This window comes from Sus scrofa, chromosome 15 (assembly GCF_054392235.1).
Source record: "Sus scrofa isolate SSC_HxYL_T2T_F1_AM1 chromosome 15, Sscrofa_HxYL_maternal_Yorkshire_Landrace_v2.0, whole genome shotgun sequence".
NCBI classification, from domain to species: Eukaryota; Metazoa; Chordata; class Mammalia; order Artiodactyla; family Suidae; genus Sus; species Sus scrofa.
Genome location: NC_139397.1, coordinates 47,058,191 through 47,077,613, shown reverse-complemented (window position 1 = coordinate 47,077,613; position 19,423 = coordinate 47,058,191). Strand labels below are relative to the sequence as shown.

Sequence of the window (19,423 nt, the reverse complement as noted above, 5' to 3'; positions counted from 1 at the left end):
GGACTGGGATAGACTGGGGGCGGGGCTTTGTCACCGTTGAGGGACTTGAATTGGGCTTGAGGGACACGGGCTCCCTGCACCCACTTAAGATCAAAGTGCCAGAACCAAATGTCTCTGTAAAATGCAGACACTCCTGGAATTTAAATTTGATGCCAAACAAAATAAATGGAGAAAATGTAGAGGCAGGGAAAGAAAGGACACAGCAGCATCACGGTGCACCGCCAGGAGCACAACTAACGGTCACAGGTGGGACTGCATCCCCAGATCCTAACGTGCAGGATCTCAGGATGTGACTGCGCTGGAGACAGAGCCCTCAAAGAGGCAATGAAGGTATAATGAGGGCCTGGGGTGGTTCCAATCCTATACCACAGGCGTCCTTAATGCGAAGCAGCCATCAGGACACAGACACGCACAGAGGGTGACCATATGGAGACATGGGGAGGAGGCGGCCATCCACACCCCAGGAGAGAGGCCCCAGGGACCCCTGCCCACACCTCAATCTCAAACTTCCAGCCTCTGGACGGGGAGAGACACGTTTGTTTGTCACTCAGACTCTGGCCCCAGTCACAGCTGCCCCAGAAGACTCGCACCAACCTTGACCACTTGGATAGTTTGCTGCTGGTGGACACAGGATTCCTAACACGGCTGAGTCCCCATTTGTAATCTTGCTGGGCTGCAGGGCTGGGTGCCAGGTGCATGGCCAGTGCCGGGCAGAGCCTGGGACAAGGTGAGCACTTGGAAAATGGGGGCACAATGCTGGGGAAGCCATACTGAAGGAGCTCCTGGAGCCACGGAAGGCAAGGCAGACTTCGTGCTGGAGCGGACCCAGCAAACCCGCCGGGAGCTCACCTCAGTGGGACAAGGTGCTGGGCTTTATAGATTCCTCGTAGCCGCACAGGCAGCTCTGACTGCTGGACTCAACAAACAACCAGTTAACTCTCCAGTTTATCATGTAGTTTTCCCAGCATTAAAAATACGTCAACCAGGAGTTCCCATCGTGGTGCAGTGGAAACGAATCTGACTAGGAACCATGAAGTTGCATGTTTGACTGGCCTCGCTCAGTTAAGGATCTGGTGTTGCCGTGAGCTGGGTGTAGGTTGCAGAAGCAGCTCGGATCCCGCGTTGCTGTGGCTGTGGCGTAGGCAGGCACTTGCAGCTCCAATTTGACCCCTAGCCTGGGAACCTCCATATGTTGCATGCTGTGGGTATGGCCCTAAAAAGCAAAAAAACAAAACCAAAAAAAAAACTAAACAAAAAATCCGTCAACTTATGAGAACGATGACCAGGCGAATGGACACCTCAGTCCTCATGAAAGATCTGCATTTCTCTCTTTTCAACCATTCACCCTCTGCAAAGAGGTCCTGCTGATGACACGCTGGGCTGAGGTGGCCAGCATCTTTCATAAACATTCACGGAAGGTTCCCCTCTTTCTGGACTGTCCATGGAGAGTGCTCATGGGGCCGTGGGACCCTGGGCAGGCATGTGCGTGCTCAGGGCTCCCATGTGGTCTGTGGGCTGGCAGCCCAGCCCCACCAGCCTCTGTTAGAATCTGCCATCTCACCAGAGCCCACAGCGGGCCATCTGCACAACTGCACACGAGGGAGAGTTGGTGACCACGACTTGACAAGCCAGAGCAGGAGGGTGGACTCTGAGGCCTCAGCAGCCACCCCTTCTCCACCTCTGGGGAGACAAAGGCACACGGCAGGGAAAGCAGCCCAGGCATCCGTGTCCCCCCTCTCCCGGGTCCCCCCCCCACTTCCTCTTGTCATTGCTTACATGTAACTTATGCCTGGACGTGGGCCCACTGACTCCACAGCTCTGATCAAAACTTGGCTTTCAATCCAGACAGGCTGACACTTGCACAAGGGAATGATATTCTGAATCCCAGTAAAGAAGGCACACACAACAGCACATACTTTTTAAAAAAGTGTTCAATGAGACACGCATCAAACCCTCTCTGTTATGAGATGAGGCTACAGAGTTTTCCGAGCACCGTAGCCAAAGAGCCTTTCATTAGAAATGTGTGAGTCCCACCTCTCTGGACTTGGAGGGTGGTGGGAACAGCTCGGGTGGAGCTGGAAGGGCCTGCTTTCTCCTGAGCTCCCAGTGGGGTGGGGCCTGGCTGGGCTCACAGTCGGACTTCAGCTCCTGAGCTGGGAAGCCCCGGATCATGTGCTCATTTTATTACTGCTGACCTGGGAATTCTCCCACAGGCACCAACACCTTTCCACCAGATTCTTAGAGAGGTCTGGGATTCAAAAGAGAATCAACAAGAACTGTCTGTAGCCATCACCTTCTGAAGGGGGATTATTCTGGCTCCTGTGACCCAGGGAATCCCACAGGTGACAACCCAGCAGCAGCCAAATCCTGACATGTGGTTTAACAACCACTGTGTCCCTGCCTGGAGAAACCATCTCTCAGAGTGTGATCTGCAGCCAGTAAGTCCCACCAGGGATGTAATAGTGGGGGGAATACATTATGCAAATTTCAGCACCACTGTTTACTCTAGGACCTCATCACTTAACCAAGCCTCCTAATTTTATTCTTATCTGAGAAAATCCATCAGGAAACCTTGGGTGGGCATCTGTCTGCAGCCCCCAGTGTCCTGGGTCATCTCTCATGCTGGCCTATTTCTCACCACTGTCCTCTTCTGCCCTGTTTGGGCTGATCAGGCACACGCCTGGAGCTTTCCAGCTCAGATCCCCTGCTCCTGCTCATCCTTCACCTGGAGTGTCTCTGCCCCCATACCTCCTTTACGCTGAGACTTGGCGCAGGCACCACCTCCTCCAGAAAGCCTTCCTGGATTGCCCCTCCTCAAGTCTTGGTCAATGTCCCATCTCTCCACCTCCAGCACAGTGTGGATGGATGTGCAGCCACTCTGCCTCTTGTCCCCTTAGACTGTGAATTCCTCGGGGACAAGACACACGTCTCATTTACCTCTGTCTCTAGCCCTTGGCACTGAACCTGGTGCAAGTCAGGTAATGTTTATTTTATGAAGAAATACACACTGACCATTCAGGAAATGACCTGTTAGAATTCATGTTAAAAAGAGGGGAAAAGGGAGAAAGAGAGAAGCAAGTGGGAAACCGTTCCACATCGTGAGGGCTTCCTGGTTTCCACCGCAGGGCCAGGGCACACAGTTCCATGAGTTGGACCAGCCCCTGGGTTTCAGTTTGCAGGCCTGGCCTGTCTGGGGCAGCACCAGCTCTGAGAGCAGGCAAGGGTCGGTTTTACAAGGATAAAGCTCAGCTGGGCATTTTCTGAGGCATGACACACAGGGCGCTCCTCCTCCATAGCACGTGTGGCTTCCCCACCGACACCCAGTTTCCTCCTGGACAAACACTGACTCTGGGCAGTGAAAGAGCAGGGACAAAACATTTACATCCTCGCAAGCTGCTCTCAGCGCCCCGTCCTGGACCCTGATGCAGAGCACCTTCCCCTCAGTCTGCTGTGGTCCCTCGCCTGTGCCCGGGTCCTGAGACTGGGATGTGGCTGCCAGGCTCTGTCCATGGGGACACAGATGGATGTTCTGCTCTATGCGGGTAGACTTGGCTCTCCCAACGGGTCAATGCCAGTAACAGCTGGAGGACATCCAGGTGGCAGCTTTTAGTTCAGCAAGAATCATTTCATCCAGGTGAGCAAGCTTCCTGAAGGGCCAGTCCCGGACCCTCTCGGAGTGTCTGTTCCGTGATGTGCACTTCCTCCTTTGCGACAAGAAGCACATGGATTCAAAATGACCCCCCTCCTCCCACCCACTGCACAGGGGGTAATGCAAGCCTTGCAGAGATGAGGGACCCACACGCTTTAGTTCCCTGTGTGCTACCTCCTGAGGTCTCAGGACCTCCTCACCTGGGTCCCCCTCCAGGGCCGAGTCCACCCTGCCCACAGGCCTCCATGCCCTGGGGAAAGCAGAGGGTCTGACCTGCCAGCCTGCAGGCTGTGGCCAGAGGAAGCTCAGTGTGACAGCTTCAGACATGCCTCTTCCTGACTCGAGTTTCTCAGAGCATTTACTTTAGAAAATCTGTCAACACGAATCCTCTCTCCCACCCCTTTGAGATGTCAGTCTTTTTAGGAGCCTCTTGCCAGTTTTATAGCCCCAAACTATCTTTCTCCAGGACCTGGGAACCGTCCCTGTGATATGTCACCATTTGGATCCTCTGGTCTCAGGCCAGGCAGGAGGCAAGGAGCCTAGTTTGGGTAGCGCCTACTCAAAGCTGCAAAACTGCCCGCTGCCGTGAAGCCAAGGAAGTTCGAGCCTCCTCTGGGAAAGGCCAGCCAGCAGAGGCAGGTGGCCTGGGGTCTCCCGGCTGGGCTCCCACCCCCACCCCTCCCTTCATCCTGTAGAGCTGAGGTCAGTTCTCAGCCCTGGACCATAAAATCTCCCTCACTGGTGACTGTCCAGCATGATGCATGCGTGTGATGGACTGAGCAACTCTGGGAGGCAGCTTTAGAGTCAGCCCGACAAGGGCGTTCAGCTCAGGGACGTTCCTTCCAGGCTGGAGCTCCTGCAGTCCTGGCCCTGGAGCCCACCCCGTCTGCTGCTTGCGAGCGTCCTAACAGGATATGCAGATACATCCTTCCCCATGAGACAGTACCGGCCCTCAACGGCTTGGACTAAAGCCCACTTAGAGCCCCTGTTGTGGTTGGTTTTTGTGTGAAAAGAGGCATGGCTGGGTGGTAGCAGGAAGACTGGGGGGGAGGGCATTCACTCCAGCTCTAGTTTGGTTTCAGAGATGATGCTGCGAGAGGCCAGAGACCCATGTTCTGAGGAGGGTGGCATCTTTCTTGCAGGCCCTGTGCACCTGCTCTTTCACGGGAGTCACTTCTTCTCCTGTAGAGGGGGCGGAGTGCAAGCTTCCAGGCTGGCGGCCAAATCTACCTGCAGATGCATTTAATTTGGCCCAATCATGAGTCCCCAGTTTTTGTTTTTCCCTGTATGAATTACTTGCCAACATCTAAAATGAGAAGATTTCAGACAGAAACCAGATTTTTGGCTTCTCTTTAAAACTCAGAGGGTCTAGCAGCCCTTGGCCTGAGCCACAGTCATGGTGGGGCTGGAGAGGCTGTGAGGGCAGAGGTGGCTGGTGGGGCAAGGGCTGCTCCCTCCTGGATGGTTCCCCCTGCTCCTGCCATCCCCACAAGGTCCCTGAGGGTGCGAGGTCACCACCCCTCCCCTCAAAAAGGTAGCAGGAGAAAGAGACTGGAAACCAAGGAGAAGGGGCAAGGGGAGAGAACCTTGTTATCTACCTTGAAATTTCACACTCAATTACCTAAGAGAAGTTCAGCGAATCATGAGGTCGTGTTTCCTAACCTGAAATGAATGTCATTAAAAGAAGTCAGTGCTGTTCTTGAAACGAAGGCTTTAGCTTCACAAATTAAAATATACAGGAAAAGAAAATAGATTTGACTTCTCTCAGGGCCGATGTTAGGTTCCCATGCAAAGGAGGGACCCCCACCCCCTACGTGGGTAACGGGGTGAAAGAATGCACGACTATTATTAGGGTGGAAAACCATGGCTGAAGGGACTCAGACAAGAAATTGGGGAAATGAGGAAATAAATGAGCTCTGACAGAGCAGCCCCTCGTGCAGACCAGGCGCCTCGCCTCCTCTGAACAGATTCTGTGCATCCAGAGCATGGCCTGCATTCGTGATATGAAGACAGAGACGTGCAAGGAGCCGTGTGACTCCCCAGCATCCGGGCCTTGACCCCTCTATCCCCGCCCCCCGGCCCAGGACAGACCCTGTGGACCCCTTCACCACCACCAGGGGACGCATGTGTCCTGGCGGTGGGGGATTTGCTCGGGCACAGCTCCCGGTGGTGCTCGGTCTGCTCCTAACACTTAGTGTGATCACAGAACACCTTTGGCTGTAGGTGGCTTTTAACTGCCCAAGTCCCACCTGCAAGTTGCTCCTTCCCCACCCTCCCAACATCCACCCTGGAAAGCTTGTCTACCTCAGAGAGAAAGGAACTGCTGTCCCCACCTCCACGGGCCCCTTCCTACGTGACCCTGACCTAGTGGTGGAAGGTCAGAGTGAGCAGTCCTTAGACAGAAGAGCAAGAGACCGCTGCAAAGTGACGGGATGGCCACCCCCTCCAGGACCCCTCCAGGCCTCTCTCTAGGTCCCCCTCCACGTCCCCCTCGAGACCCCCACCTGGATTCCCTCTAGACCCCCTCCAGGCCCCCTCCAGGCTCCACTGGAAAAGAAACCACACCTGGAAATACCCTGTGTACTTGGGGTCCTTAAGAACCTTGATAAGGCGGCAAATTCTGGGAGACTACTTGCTCGCATTAGCTACTTCTGTACCAATTCAGTCGCCAGCCACCTTGCAGTCCCCTTTCATGTATCTTGGTTCCTGCTCAAAGGAGAGGGTACCTTTCACAGAGAGCATGCGTAACCCACTCACTCAACTGGGACATCTAATAACCGGACACAGGTGGGCCTCAAGATGGACTTCTGGTGATACTTAACCTGCACACCGAGCCAGGAAATCAAGCCAAGGAATGGAATTCACTTAATACCATTTACCTAAAGCTGTGATGATTGGTAGGAAGGGCCAGAAAGTCTCACAGGTAGAGAGGGTTGCCCACCGAGTCCTGTGTGAAAGTTAATCTCGGTGATGACAAAAGGAGAAAAAAAAAATCGATAGAGAAGAATCATTTCTAAAGGCAGCACATGGATTTCCATTTGTTTTCATTTTTATAACTCATTAAGAAAGATAAATCCGTGCCCTTCAAATATCATCTGAAGAAAAACTATGAGTTAAGGTCCAGCCTCAATACCCCAAAGTCCTTTGTTAGAGGAGAATTTGATCCATGAAAGAACTGGACCACGCTGCCCACAGAGGCCGGCTCGCGCAGGACGGCCCTCAAGGATGTTGGCGGTCACTGGTGTCTGGTGGCAACTGCCATAAATCTTGCTTAGTGAGGCCCAAGGGTAGCAATGATGGTCATTTTGACTTTTCTGTTCCATGAACAGACTTAACCTGGGTTCTGGCCCCAAGCACAGGGGACCATGTGATGCTTCAACGTGATGCTTCAGAGGAGATTCCTCCTGTTCTCAGGACGGTATTTAAATCTGGTGACATCTCCCTTTCAGACATGGTGCATGTGCCTGGAATACACATGACCCAGAAGGAATGTGAGACAGGTTTCTGCATGGGGGGCGGACCGGAGGGCAACTAGGAAGGTAACAAGGCTCCTGAGCAAGAATTGAGTCTGCAGGTGGAGGACAGGTGGGCCCGGGCTCTGGACAGGCTGGTACACCTTCTTGGCCTCAGCAGTTTGTGAGTTCCCATGGGGAGGGGCCGGACCCAGCTCCGTGGTCCAGGGGCTTTGAGATTGAGGGCATCTGTCACCCCCCCCCCAAAGGAAGGAACCTGCAGACCCAAGAGTTTGGTAAATGCCCCTGGGGACAATCCAAACAGGAGAAGGCCATTGACGTCACCTCCTGACCAGATAGATGCCCAAAGACCTGGCAGAATTCACCATCAGGGCAGAGCGAACGGCGGTAAGGACAGCCGGACTGATGCCCAAAGTTCCCGAGAGCCCCTGCAGCCTCCCCCTGCCACCGGTAGATATCACAGCAGTCATGCCCTCTGACACCAGGAACCTCCACCTCCTCCACCCACCTGGTCCATGCTTCACCACCTGCAACCTCATTGGTGGGTGGCCCTGATGTCTCATTGGTGGGTGGCCCTGGCTATCCTTGGTCCACCCAGCCCCCAGGATCTTTTTCAATGTGCTCTGGATGCTGGTAACTTCCAGGCAGAGCAAATGCAGGGGCTGAATTATATGCTCAACCACCTGCTGGGTCCCCCCAATGTGGGTGTCTGACTCATGAACTTGACCCCCAGTCTCTCCTCCAGGAATGTGGCAGGGCAGCACATAGCCATGGGAATGAGCATCTTCTAGGCCTCCATTGCTCCATTCCAGGCACCAGTTGGAGCCCTGGTCTTAGCACACTAGGGGGCCATGCTGCTTCTCTACACTGTCTCCTAGCAGGCAGAGGTCAGAGCCCTACATGGAGCCCACCCCCCATCCTCTGATCACCTCTCAAGAGCCCCCCCCTCCGATGCCCACCCGCCGAGCCCTTCATCACCTCCACGTCCTTGTCACACATCAGTGTAGGTGAAGCCTGCCCTTCCCTAGTGCGGTTCCTCCTTGACGTTGCTTTCCTTCGCCTTACTCATAACACCCCTTCAGGCCCCTTTCCTTTTCTATGGTCCCACCTACCCACTGGGAATATCAGCTCCAGGGGCCCCAGGTCAGAATTTTCATGGATGTATCCCAACACTTAGAGAAGTTCCTGACCCAGAGAAGGTATGCAGTGTGCACTTGTGGAACCTCTCGATCTAGGTGTGTGTGTACGCCTGTGTGTGCATGCATGTATACGTGTGCCCCTGTGTATATGAGTGTGTATGTGCATGTCTGCCACTGTGTATGTATGTGTGTATGTCTGTGCACATGTGCATGTAAGTGCATCCCCGTGTGTATGTATGTGTGTCACTGTGTATGTATGTGTATATGCAGGTATGTGCATGTGTGTGCATGCATATTTTGTGTGCATCTGTATATATGTACATGTATGTATGTGCACTCAAGCACACGTGTGCATGTGCGTATGCATGTTTGTACATGTGCATGCATGCATGCATGCAACTGTGTGTGTCTGTGTATGTATGTTTGTGTATGCACACAGTATGTGTGTGCATGTGTGTATGCATGCTTGTATATGGCCAGGCCATCCCTGCCTTGACTCTGCCACAGACCAGCCTGCAGCATGGAGCCCCTCCTGACCTCCCCGCCAAGGGTGCTCAGAAATGACAGGGCAACCCATCCCCTGGGAGACCTCACCTGGCTCCTCTTGACTTTCCCACACCAGATACCAACTCGCCCTGGGTTTCTCGTGCTGCAGGCGCTGAGAACCCCCGCCCTCACCGGAAGTCACACTGGGAGCTGGGCAGCAGCACAGACAGAGCTGGGACCCTGTCCAGGGAAATCTGTCCCCAAGGGCTTTGAGCTTCAACTCCCCTGAAACCTCCTCTCACAGCTCAGGCTTTTCAGCTAGAATTCTGAATGTATCACAGTTTCAAAACTTAGAAAAGAGAGATTTTGTTTATTGCTGTGAACATCCACCTGTGTGAGGCCAGAGGATATACACGCCTGCATCACCTGCACGAGTCCCTCATGACCTTCCAGTGGGACTGCCCTGTTCCAGATGTGTAGCATCTGGTGACCAGGCAAGGACCGATGACACTGCCTTGGCCATCAAGGGGTTTCCAGTGGGTTTTGGGGAAAGAAAGAGGAAGATAACACAAACACTCAGAGAAGGGCCACTGTGAGGTCCCCTCCCCCATATACTGGGAGAGTGGGGTGGGGACTCACCTGTGGCCATTCTGTGTGTGAACCGAGATCACAGCTGGACGCTTGGTGACCTGGAGTGGGGGGGGATGGCCCTCAGGGGGCGGCCAGCCCATCTTTGCCTTAGCCTGAGGCTTGAAGGGGCCAGGAAGCTATAGACACCTACAGGGACTTGTCCCAACACCCGGTCCAGGGCTGGTGGCTGCAGTGTTTTAAAGTAACACGTTTTTCCATTTTAAAATGTGCACACTTGCTTAGGCAGAGAAATGGACTGTCCCGCAACCTCATCTCCTGGAGACACCCTGCTTGGTCCCCGGTCATCACAACAGGTTCTGCACCACACGCTTCTTACACAAAGTGACCACTTGTCCTGAAGCTCCGTCCACTTCAAACACAGACGTGTGTGTCTCTGTCCCATTACACACCCACCTGCACATCATCTCAGTGGCTTCTCCGTTTCTTTGTGTATTTTCTTTACTTAAATAATCTCCCACTGTTGAACATCAAGATACTCTTCAACTTTATGCTAAGAGAACACCCTTTACGGTAAATACCGAGAACCAGAATTTGGGGATCAAAGCAAACGAATATTTTAAGGTTTCTGATATGTAATTTCCCCAGCAGGCTGCATCCACGAGCCCTCACTTACAGTGATGGCCACTGTTGCTATAAAAATTAACAGTATGATAAGTACAAGAAAGACTTTTTTAAGCTTTTTTTTTTTCAATTTCCACTTATTTTATTCCACTGAATTTTTTTTCACAGGTTTATTAAATTTTTACTTTGTGACATTACTATATTTTCCTTTGTTGATTTTTTTCCCTTGAGGGTTGCCAACTTGCATCTCCCATATTGATTTGAGATATTTTTCCTATATTAATATTTTCATGTCAATATGTTGCAAATATTTTTCCTGCTGTGTTTTTGCCGTTTAATTTTGTTTACAATGTTTTTTTAACCTGCAGAAATTTGATTTAGATGTTAGGTCAATTATTTGTTCTTATTAATATTCCTGCATTCAATTTCATGCTGAGAAAGGCTCCCTACCCGGGATCGGCCTCGATTTTATCTAGCACTTTCGTTCAGATGTGCTAATGAGAACCTCCAAGAAACATCAAAGACAAGGCTTAACTACAAAATGCCCTCGTCTGGCCCCATGACTGACAATCCAAGCAGGTATATGAAGCCACAGACACAGCTGGGGACTATAAGTCCTTCCCAGGCACCTGGACCAGGTGCACAGCTCCTGCCAGGGGGAACGGGCTGAAGGTCAGTTAGCGTGCCCCCCCCCCCCCCCCGCGCCAAACTTCACAGTGGAGTCACGTCTGTGTCTTGGCCATTTCCATGCCTTGAGAGGGATCAGTACCCTCCAGTGGCCCACGGGAGGCTGAGGGACAGAGCAGCACCTCTGCTGCAGTATTGGGACCCCGTTCTTAGATCAGGATGCCCTGCCCCCATCCTGCTCCTGGATCTTCCTGCCCCTTCCAGTGGGTTTTGTTTGCAGGACAGTGGACTTTGAGCCAGTGGCTTGGGCAGGGGGAGGCAAGGGGACAGAGGCTCACTCTTTCCACACAGTCCCTGCAGAGGCCCCACCACATGCAGGAGCAGTGACACTGCTGGCTCCTCTGAGAGCCTTGGTAAGGACCTGGATCAGGCCGAGGGCCTGGAGGGGCTGCAGAGCTTCAGAGACTGAGATGGGACAGGTGTCTACAGATGGCTGATGGAGTTGAGGGACCAACCAGCCCACAGATCCCCTGCAATCATGGTCTCATGAGTATCTATGTCCCCGAGCAGGGAGCATGATGCAGCGGTTATTTCTGCCTGAGTTTTTAATAATCGGTTGATTGCAGTGAAATTACAGTGTCTTATAAAGGAATCTGTTTCAATATGAAAGCCACATTTTCCTCCCCTTTATATTAATTTTAAGGTTATGTTTGTTCCATTTGCTGGGGAACAACCCAGGACATTTATAAACATGGCATATTCCTAAGACTTTGCCTGTACCTAGAGGCACGTGTGTTCATCTTGGAAGTTTAGCAAATATGTACAGGGTACACGATTTGCTGGTCTATAGGATTTGGGATGCAACAACACACAGCTTTAAAGTAAACTCAGGGTGAGTCAGGAGTTTACATTCCTCTTCCACGTGTCTCAGTCCTGGGTGACGAGTGCCTGACAGCTCTTCCCTAATCCATCTTGTGTATCTCATGGTAACACTGCATGTACAGCCCACTGCATCACATCTGCACAAGTTAACGGGAAGGGACAGGGACCCCACCCATCGGCCCTTGCAGACGGGGTCCCCCAGCTGGGCCTAAAGGTCAGAACTCGGAAGCCAAATCCTTCCTCTCCGTTGACACCTCACTGCATCTCACTGCACCGTATTTACTCACAGAAAGAGCGACCCTGTCTCCAAGCAAGGCCACAGACCTTGGTGGTGAATTTCCACATGAATCAAGAGGCATCCACCCCACCCAGAGATGACCGCACTGACCTACAAGCACACTTGGCCCAGGGGGAGGGTGTGTCCCTGGGCATGAGGCTGAAACACAAAGAATCCACCCAAGGTACCCTGAAAGCTTAGGCACATAACTGTCCCCAGCTCCTGTGAATGCTCGGTGGCGATTCAGGGCTCACCTGGCCCCGGGAAGGACCAGTGGCCAGAAGCTGCCCCAGAGGTGGCAGCAAGGATGGAGGTCAAAGGCCGCCCCTTTTGTTCCTGCCTCGTTGAGTCATTAACCTCTGCCTCTTGTGCGTTCTTCCTAGAGGGCTGTCACTAGCAATGATGACAGGGGACACACTGTAAACACACTCCTTTAATTTTACAACAGCGCTGTGGCAGGTAATACAAGCATCATTATACTGACCAAAAAAGCTCAGAAGAGTTAAATTTGCATTTGAAATGCTTGATGGTTCCATAGCCTGTGCCCAGACCACCAGGCAATGTATTGGCTCCTTAAGGAATGGCAATGGCCACTTGTCCCTTCTACCTCCCAGATTAGCGCCTGGACCAAAGAAGCGAATATACCCAATGGAAAAGGCATGAGAAGCACAGGGTTATAGGATGCAAAGGGTCATGTTTTATTGACAGGTCTACTGCTAAAGGAAAGCATGCATTTTTAATCCAATTACTTTGTAATTTATACTCTATTTTCTTAAAAGGCTTTAGATGGCTTTTCATATTAAAATGTGTCCAACAGGAGAGTTCATATTAAAAAATGGAAGTAATATCAGAAACCACTGTCAAGGAAGGGAGAGCGGCTGGGGTGAAATCCTGCATAAAACTTGCCCCTAAATGTTATCTTATTAGATTTTAGCAGCCAGGACACGAGAGAGGAAGCCATGCCGTGTAGTCCTCAGTGGTGATGAAAGAAACCCACAGGTCTCCCTGGAGAACTGTCCACTCGGAGGGAGGAGGCCTGCCCTCCAGGTCAGGGACAGGATTCTGTTTCACACAAAGTACACAGTACCCCAGGCCCCTTGCTCGAACCCTGCTCCAAACTCAATTCCTTACCTGCTCCTGCTCTACAGTAACGGTCTTGTCAGAGAGCCAGGCGACAGCACCTTTGAGCTCTTCTCTGAATAACCAACTATCTCCCGTATAGTGTGGAAGTGGCTGAAAGGACTGATTGGAGGGCGCCGCCCCCCACCCCAGGGTGTCAGGCATTCAGGCATCTTTGACTGTAAGTGGAAGCATTTACCCTGAAAGAGGAGCAGGGGGTAGGGGTGCAGACGAGTAGGAGGCCAGGCCAGGCATATGAGTTGTGCAAGCCCATCAAACCCCCAATTAAAGGGAACAAGACAGGAGTTCCCATCGTGGTGCAGCAGAAACGAATCCAACTAGGAACCACGAGGTTGTGCGTTTGACCCCTGGACTTGCTCAGTGGGTTGGGGATCCGGCGTTGCCCTGAGCTGTGGTGTAGGTCACAGACACGGCTTGGATCTGGCGTTGCTGTGGCTGTGGTGCAGGCCGGAGGCTACAGCTCCGATTGGACCCCTAGCCTGGGAACCTACATATGCCATGGGTGCGGCCCTAAAAAGGCAAAAAAAAAAAAAACATTAAAAATAAAAAAATAAATAAAGGGAGCAAGACAGGATGCCAAGTCTTATTTCGTCAAGGGGAAAAAAATGAAAACAAAACCACCACTCATTTTGTAATAAAGTTATAAAAGAATGTGGATACAGAGGAAGGGCATAATCTGGTGTCCTGGGAGGTGACCTGTGAGCCCTGGGGGTGTCCTGCTCCATGAGAGTACCTCCGTAAGCTGGGGCCTCGGGCCATGCTGTGTACTTGAGGCTGATGTGTGAGCAGCACAGAACGCTTGTTTCGTTGGTGGCTGCCCCGGCCAAGGACATCACTTGGCCTCATGCCTGTACAACTGACCCGCAGTAACCCGCACATGGCTCAGCAAGCTTCCCTGCAGGCTGTGCCCAGACCTCTCATCATTGTTGATGCCGGAGGATTACGTTTGACTCCACGGGGGGTGGGGCTGTCCCTCCTCCGCTGCCTCCCCCGGACCCTACCCTGTGACCTCGGACGTGGTTGTCACCTTTGCAGTGAAACCACAGCTGCTTCCCATCACATCATGGAGCCCAGGGGTGGTCTGGGGACACCCTGGGTAAGGCTAGGTTATCAGCTGCTGAGAACTGGTTCCTGGCTATGTCTCAGGTCAAAGGGACATGAGGAAAAGGTAGAAAAGGGAAGCTGGTGAGGGCAGGTTTGTGAGTGACTGAGGCGCCCAGCACCCCCTCTGCTGTGCGAGGCCCTAGCCTAACATTTCAAGGAAGAGAGGAGCAGCTGGACCCTCAGCACCTGTTTTCCTATTTGGACTTTGTAGCTAAGGCGACGCTGAGCAAGCAGCGTAGGCTGAGTGCGAGGGAAGAGGAAGAACTGGGTGGTATGAAAATGTTGCTTTAATGCAACCGACAGGGGAGAAGTAACAAGTGCCGAGAAGGTGACACCATCTGCATGTCCACGAAGATGCCATATTTCACACGCTCTTCACCTTCACCGTGAGGTTCAGTTTGGCCACTTTCGACAATGCTGAGACAAGGGATGCAGGAAATTTTCCAGTTTGCGTCCGGCCGTGTCTGAGAGATGGGACCAGACAAAGGCCATGTAGCTGGGCAGAGGTGCTAATTTCTGCACCGTGAACTGGGCGGGGAGGGCATACCAGCAGGTTGGCTTGAGTGCTCTCTGCCCTTGACCCCACAGCCTTCCCAGCTGCCTGAAATCAGCCCACAGAGCCTGAGGTCTGGCCTCCGTCCGCTCCCTCCAATTCCACAGGGTGGTGTCTGCTTCTTCAGACCCCGTCTCCTGTGTCCACCCTGCCCTTGGCCCATGCCAGTTGGGCTTCTCCCTGAGCCTGAGGCTCCTTTGCTCCTCCAGACCCAATGCCCCACCTCTGTATCAATTATTCTCATTGACACTGCCCCCCACATCACCCAGCCTGCTCTTTGGCTAAAAGGACAGAAGTTATGATCAAGACTTTGAACCTTTAGGGAAATGATACCTAAATTTTAACAAAATGATTCTGGAGATGCTTTGTTCAAAAACTAATTGCTAAAAAGATCCTACTAACGATCTACTTCTTCTCTGGTGGCAACAGAAATGGTGGCAGCCAGGCTGACGGCCTGTGGTCCTGCTCCTGGCAGAGGTGCCATTGCAAGAAAGCAGGCCTCCTGCCCTCCAAAGGCCTCAGGACACTGGGCAGAGATGGACGGCCAAGACTCACCAGAAACTCTCTCCTCTCTGGCTGAGTCTGCTGGGCCCTGAAGGGCGAGGGAGAGGTTATTTAGTGCTTGTGCACGTGTTCATGTGCATGTGCATGCACGTGTACTCCTGTACATGTGTGACTCTGTGTGTGCATGTGCATGGCTGTGCACGTGCATGACCATGTGAGTGCATGTATAACTGTGTGTGTGTGTGCGTGCACATGTGTGTAGGAGTGACTGTGTGCATGTGTGTATGTGCACGACTCTGTGTGTGGGTGTGGGTGTGTGTGCATGATTGTGTGTGTGCATGTCTATGACCGTGTGTGTGTAGGAGTGACTGTGCGTGTGTGCATATGCATGACTGTGCATATGTGTGTGTATCCCTCTCTGTGCTCATCTCCATCAACAAGATCTGATACATTTAAACCAGGAAGGAGGGAGGAAGGAAGTATTTGCTGGCTGTGCTGGACGCCGGCACATCCATCCATTTGGTGCTGAGACGCCCCTTGTGACTTCACATCCCTTTCATAGTGAATGAACTGACCGACTAGAACTTTGGAATGAAAATTAATCTGCAAGATAGAGTTTAAAGATCAATTTGGTTTGGAGAAAATGATCACAAAACTATGTAACCCATTAGTTCAGTGTGGCTGTCACAAGCATCCGCCTTCCAAAGGTCCACGTTGCCCAACTCTAACCCTGAGCATGCTGGGTCATCCTGTGTCACCTCTGCCTCTGACACCTCAGTGTCTCATTCACATGGCAAAGTGGCCTCTCACCTGTGATGGGGGCCTGAGGAACCTACTGTGCTGTGCAAGCTTCTTGCTCCCTGTGGGCAGGGCCAGGCTGGGCCAGACGCAGTCCTGGTGGCTGCCACATGGGTCACAGACTGCACTGTGCCACAGCTCCCAAGTGGCAGGGTTGTGCCCCCACCCCTGAGCACAGCTTCCCTCACCCACCCCTTTCTGATTTCCTGCTCTGTACCATGAGCTCTTACACCAGGGGTTTGAACCAGGACATTTTTGGCTCACTGTCTGTTTTTTTTTAAATAAAGTTTTATTGGAACACATTAATCATTACATATTATCTATGGATATTTTCTCGCTACATCTGCACAAGTGAGCAGTGGTGCCAGAGACCACACAGACCCCAACACTGAAATATTAACTACCCAGCCTCCTTGGACAGAAAACGCCTGCTGACCCAGGGTCGATGTCGTCACGCTGGGTTGTGATACATACACCAACTGCCGCTGAACCCCAAGAAAGCGAAGTCAGAAGGCCTCCAGCCTATCACAGATCAACGCACCCTGTGTGAAGCCTGGGAATCCACTGAGGCGGCAGCAGGATCCTGGAAGACAGCAATGCAGCTGTGGTTGCCTGGAGCCGGCCTCTAGGTCCCCCGTTGCGTGGCTGCCCCGCCACAGGCTCGGCCTCCACGGGGCCTGGCAACCAGCAGGACAGAACCTGCCAGAGCCCACACGCAGGAACCCACGACACTTGCGAGAAGCCAGGGCCACCGGGATGAACAGACCTGAGGGGGACATTCACCATGCAGATAGCCTTGGTCAGCACCCCAGTGGACGTGGCAACTGGCTGGGCCCCCTGCCATCTGTAACCTCTTTCAGCAGTAAACCACCCAGGAAATGCCCCACACCTGTGCTCGGTCAGTAACACTCATTCCCTGCCCATCTCTGATTTTTCTGAGACCCCCCTGAACACCTCAAGCCTGCCCTAGATGCAAAAGTGCTGACAAAGTGTTCTGTTAAATACCTACTGTGCTACAGAGAGGCGTGATTTATGAAGATCATGTTCAATAACCATTTGGCTACAAAGAGTTTCTGCTTAAGACTATCTAATGAAATTAAATGTCCCCTAGAAAAGAAAATGTGCCAAGAAAATTAAATATAGCTCTCCCGGAAAATGCTGGTGGATGTAAAAAATGTAATTTTTTAAAACAAAAATGGGACCATTTGAAGATTTACTTTGTAAGCACCCGGTGTGGGAGCAGGTGGTGCCTGTTTTCCCCCTCCACCCTTGAAACAATGTAACTGGATGTTGTTGGTGCTGCTTCCTGGGAATATATACTTTGTCACTGACTCATGGGATCCCAGAGGAAAAAAGCAAAGGTCCTGCTTCTTGTCTATTATCAGAACTGCGACAAAACTCCCACCACAGTGCGGAGAGATTAGCTCTCACATTTTATCTTTTTTTTTTATTGTTGTTGTTATTTCTTTGGGCCGCTCCCGCAGCATATGGAGGTTCCTAGGCTAGGGGTTGAATCGGAGCTGTAGCCACCGGCCTACGCCAGAGCCACAGCAACGCGGGATCCGAGCCGCGTCTGCGACCTACACCACAGCTCATGGCAACACCGGATCGTTAACCCACTGAGCAAGGGCAGGGACTGAACCCGCAACCTCATGGTTCCCAGTCGGATTCGTTAACCACTGTGCCACAACAGGAACTCCAGCTCTCACATTTTAAAAGTGATTGTGACAACGGGGACCATGGTTGAGGGAAGGCGGCCCTGAGCTCCTGCCGGCCTCCGCAGACTTGCAGGTCTCAGCCTCCCGAGACCCAGGGTCCTGGCCACTTAACATGGGTGATGGTGTCACCTCCCGGGATCACCACAGCCTGGAAGGAGATCATGGCAGAGAAGCTCTGGCCATGGTTTCCACACCTACCAGATTTGGGAGAAGCTCACATGTGTATCAGGAGGCCTGCCCCTGGGGTAGACCACGCTGCCACTCCAGACAGTGGTCCCCGAAGCCCCGCATACCTCACGGCTGCTCTGCCATCAACCTTCGTGTTCCTGGAGGCCCGCCTACCCTGATGCCACAGCTCCTGCCACGTGAGATGTGTTCACAGGACAGACGGACCCTGTTTGTGGTGCCCCCGCCTCACTGGGCTGGATGCCCCTGATTCCTCAGGGTCTTGGATTTGACCCCACTTGCCTTTGGTTTGCTATCTAGTTCTCTGGTGTCAGAGGGCACCGTGCGCCAGGCAGCCCACCACACTCCTCCTGAGGCACCAGGCGTGCAAGTCTGTGCACAGCGCCCTCTGGAGGTGTGTGCTGAGCAGGAGGCAGGCTTGCGTGGTAGCCTCGGGCTAGGGGCATGGAGGGTGTGCCCCCAACCCGCCGAGTGCTCCCTGGCACTGACAGGAGGAAGGATGGGTCCATGACGCATTAGAAGCAGGTGGGGACAAGCGTGTACAGGCATCTTCATCCCAGAAGGAGTCCTGTGCCTACAACCCTGGTCCTGCATCTCTGCGGTTTTATGCCAACAAGGTCTTGGTTTACGTGTTCGTTCCATGGGACAAGCACAAGGCATCTCTCAGTTTGTCCGTGAAATGGGACAGTGGCAGGGAGAGGGAGGGAGCTGATGGGGTCAGCGCCGGGGGCAAAGGGTCACAGGTCAGAGACGGGCTGCCCGCACGGCCAGAGCTGGTTTCTGTGGAGTAACTCCTCAGTTGTTAGCAAAGGCAGTGCCCGGTCTGCCAGCCTTGCCCCGGGGACCCTCACACTCTTGGGACACAGGGGGAAGCCGGGTCAGCTGCACTCCGCCCTTGACCCCACGCTCCAGGCATCAGATTCCCGAAGTTTCCTTCCTTTCCAGAGGCTCCACAGGAGAACCTGATAATCATGTGTGATTATCAGGAATACCTGGTTTTCTTTCTTTTTTCTCTTTGTGTTTATATTTTTCTGGGAAATTCTTTGCTTTCACCGCTTAGATATTCTGAGTCCTGAAAGAAGCCTGTTCTCTTTTCCGGAACACTTAGCCTGCCCAGAGCAAGTGCACAGGGTCACGCGTCCACATGTATTTATTGTGCACCTACTGTGTTCCCGGCCCTGGTGCCCAGGACAAAACCAGAGGGAACATAGATCCTCCCGGCAGCTCGGGCACCTTGTTCAGCAGCTTGCAGCGCTGGCACTCGCTAATTTCCTTCCCTTACTTTCTGTCTGCTTATTTCTCTGATTCATTTGAAACGCATTTTATTGTGCCCTAATACATCCTTTTCAGAACTAGTTAGGACACAAATCAACATACCACAGAATACGCAAACATTGTCCTGGGTTCCCCAGCGCCCGTGAGTCCCCCTGAGCATCGAACCCTCCCCCAGTGGCTTGGCTCATCTGACACACCTGCTCGCCCATCAGGCCGCATTGCAGGTCCTTCTGTGTGACACCCCTCCCTCCTGGAGCACCTGGTGCATCTCTCCCTGAGGCCACGTTCACACTGCTTCTCCAGAGAAACTGTTTCCAGATAAGAGGGACCAGAAAGACCAGGCTAGTCTGCGATGGGGTTTTCATGTCTGAGAAATGGAAGTCCTCTGGGTGGGGGAGCC

At 52.6% G+C, this 19,423-nt stretch overlaps 1 protein-coding gene and 1 long non-coding RNA gene across 18 annotated transcripts in view; both read right to left on the bottom strand.

Moving 5' to 3' along the window:
- The window catches only part of DLGAP2 (DLG associated protein 2), a 666,739-nt gene that overhangs the window by 207,969 nt on the left and 439,347 nt on the right, over positions 1–19,423 (bottom strand). The window lies entirely within an intron of this gene.
- Positions 10,076–19,216, bottom strand: LOC146395824 (uncharacterized). Its single transcript, XR_014829723.1, has 2 exons — positions 17,533–19,216; positions 10,076–13,202 (listed from the first exon to the last, which is right to left on the bottom strand). It is a non-coding gene; the product is annotated as an uncharacterized LOC146395824 (long non-coding RNA).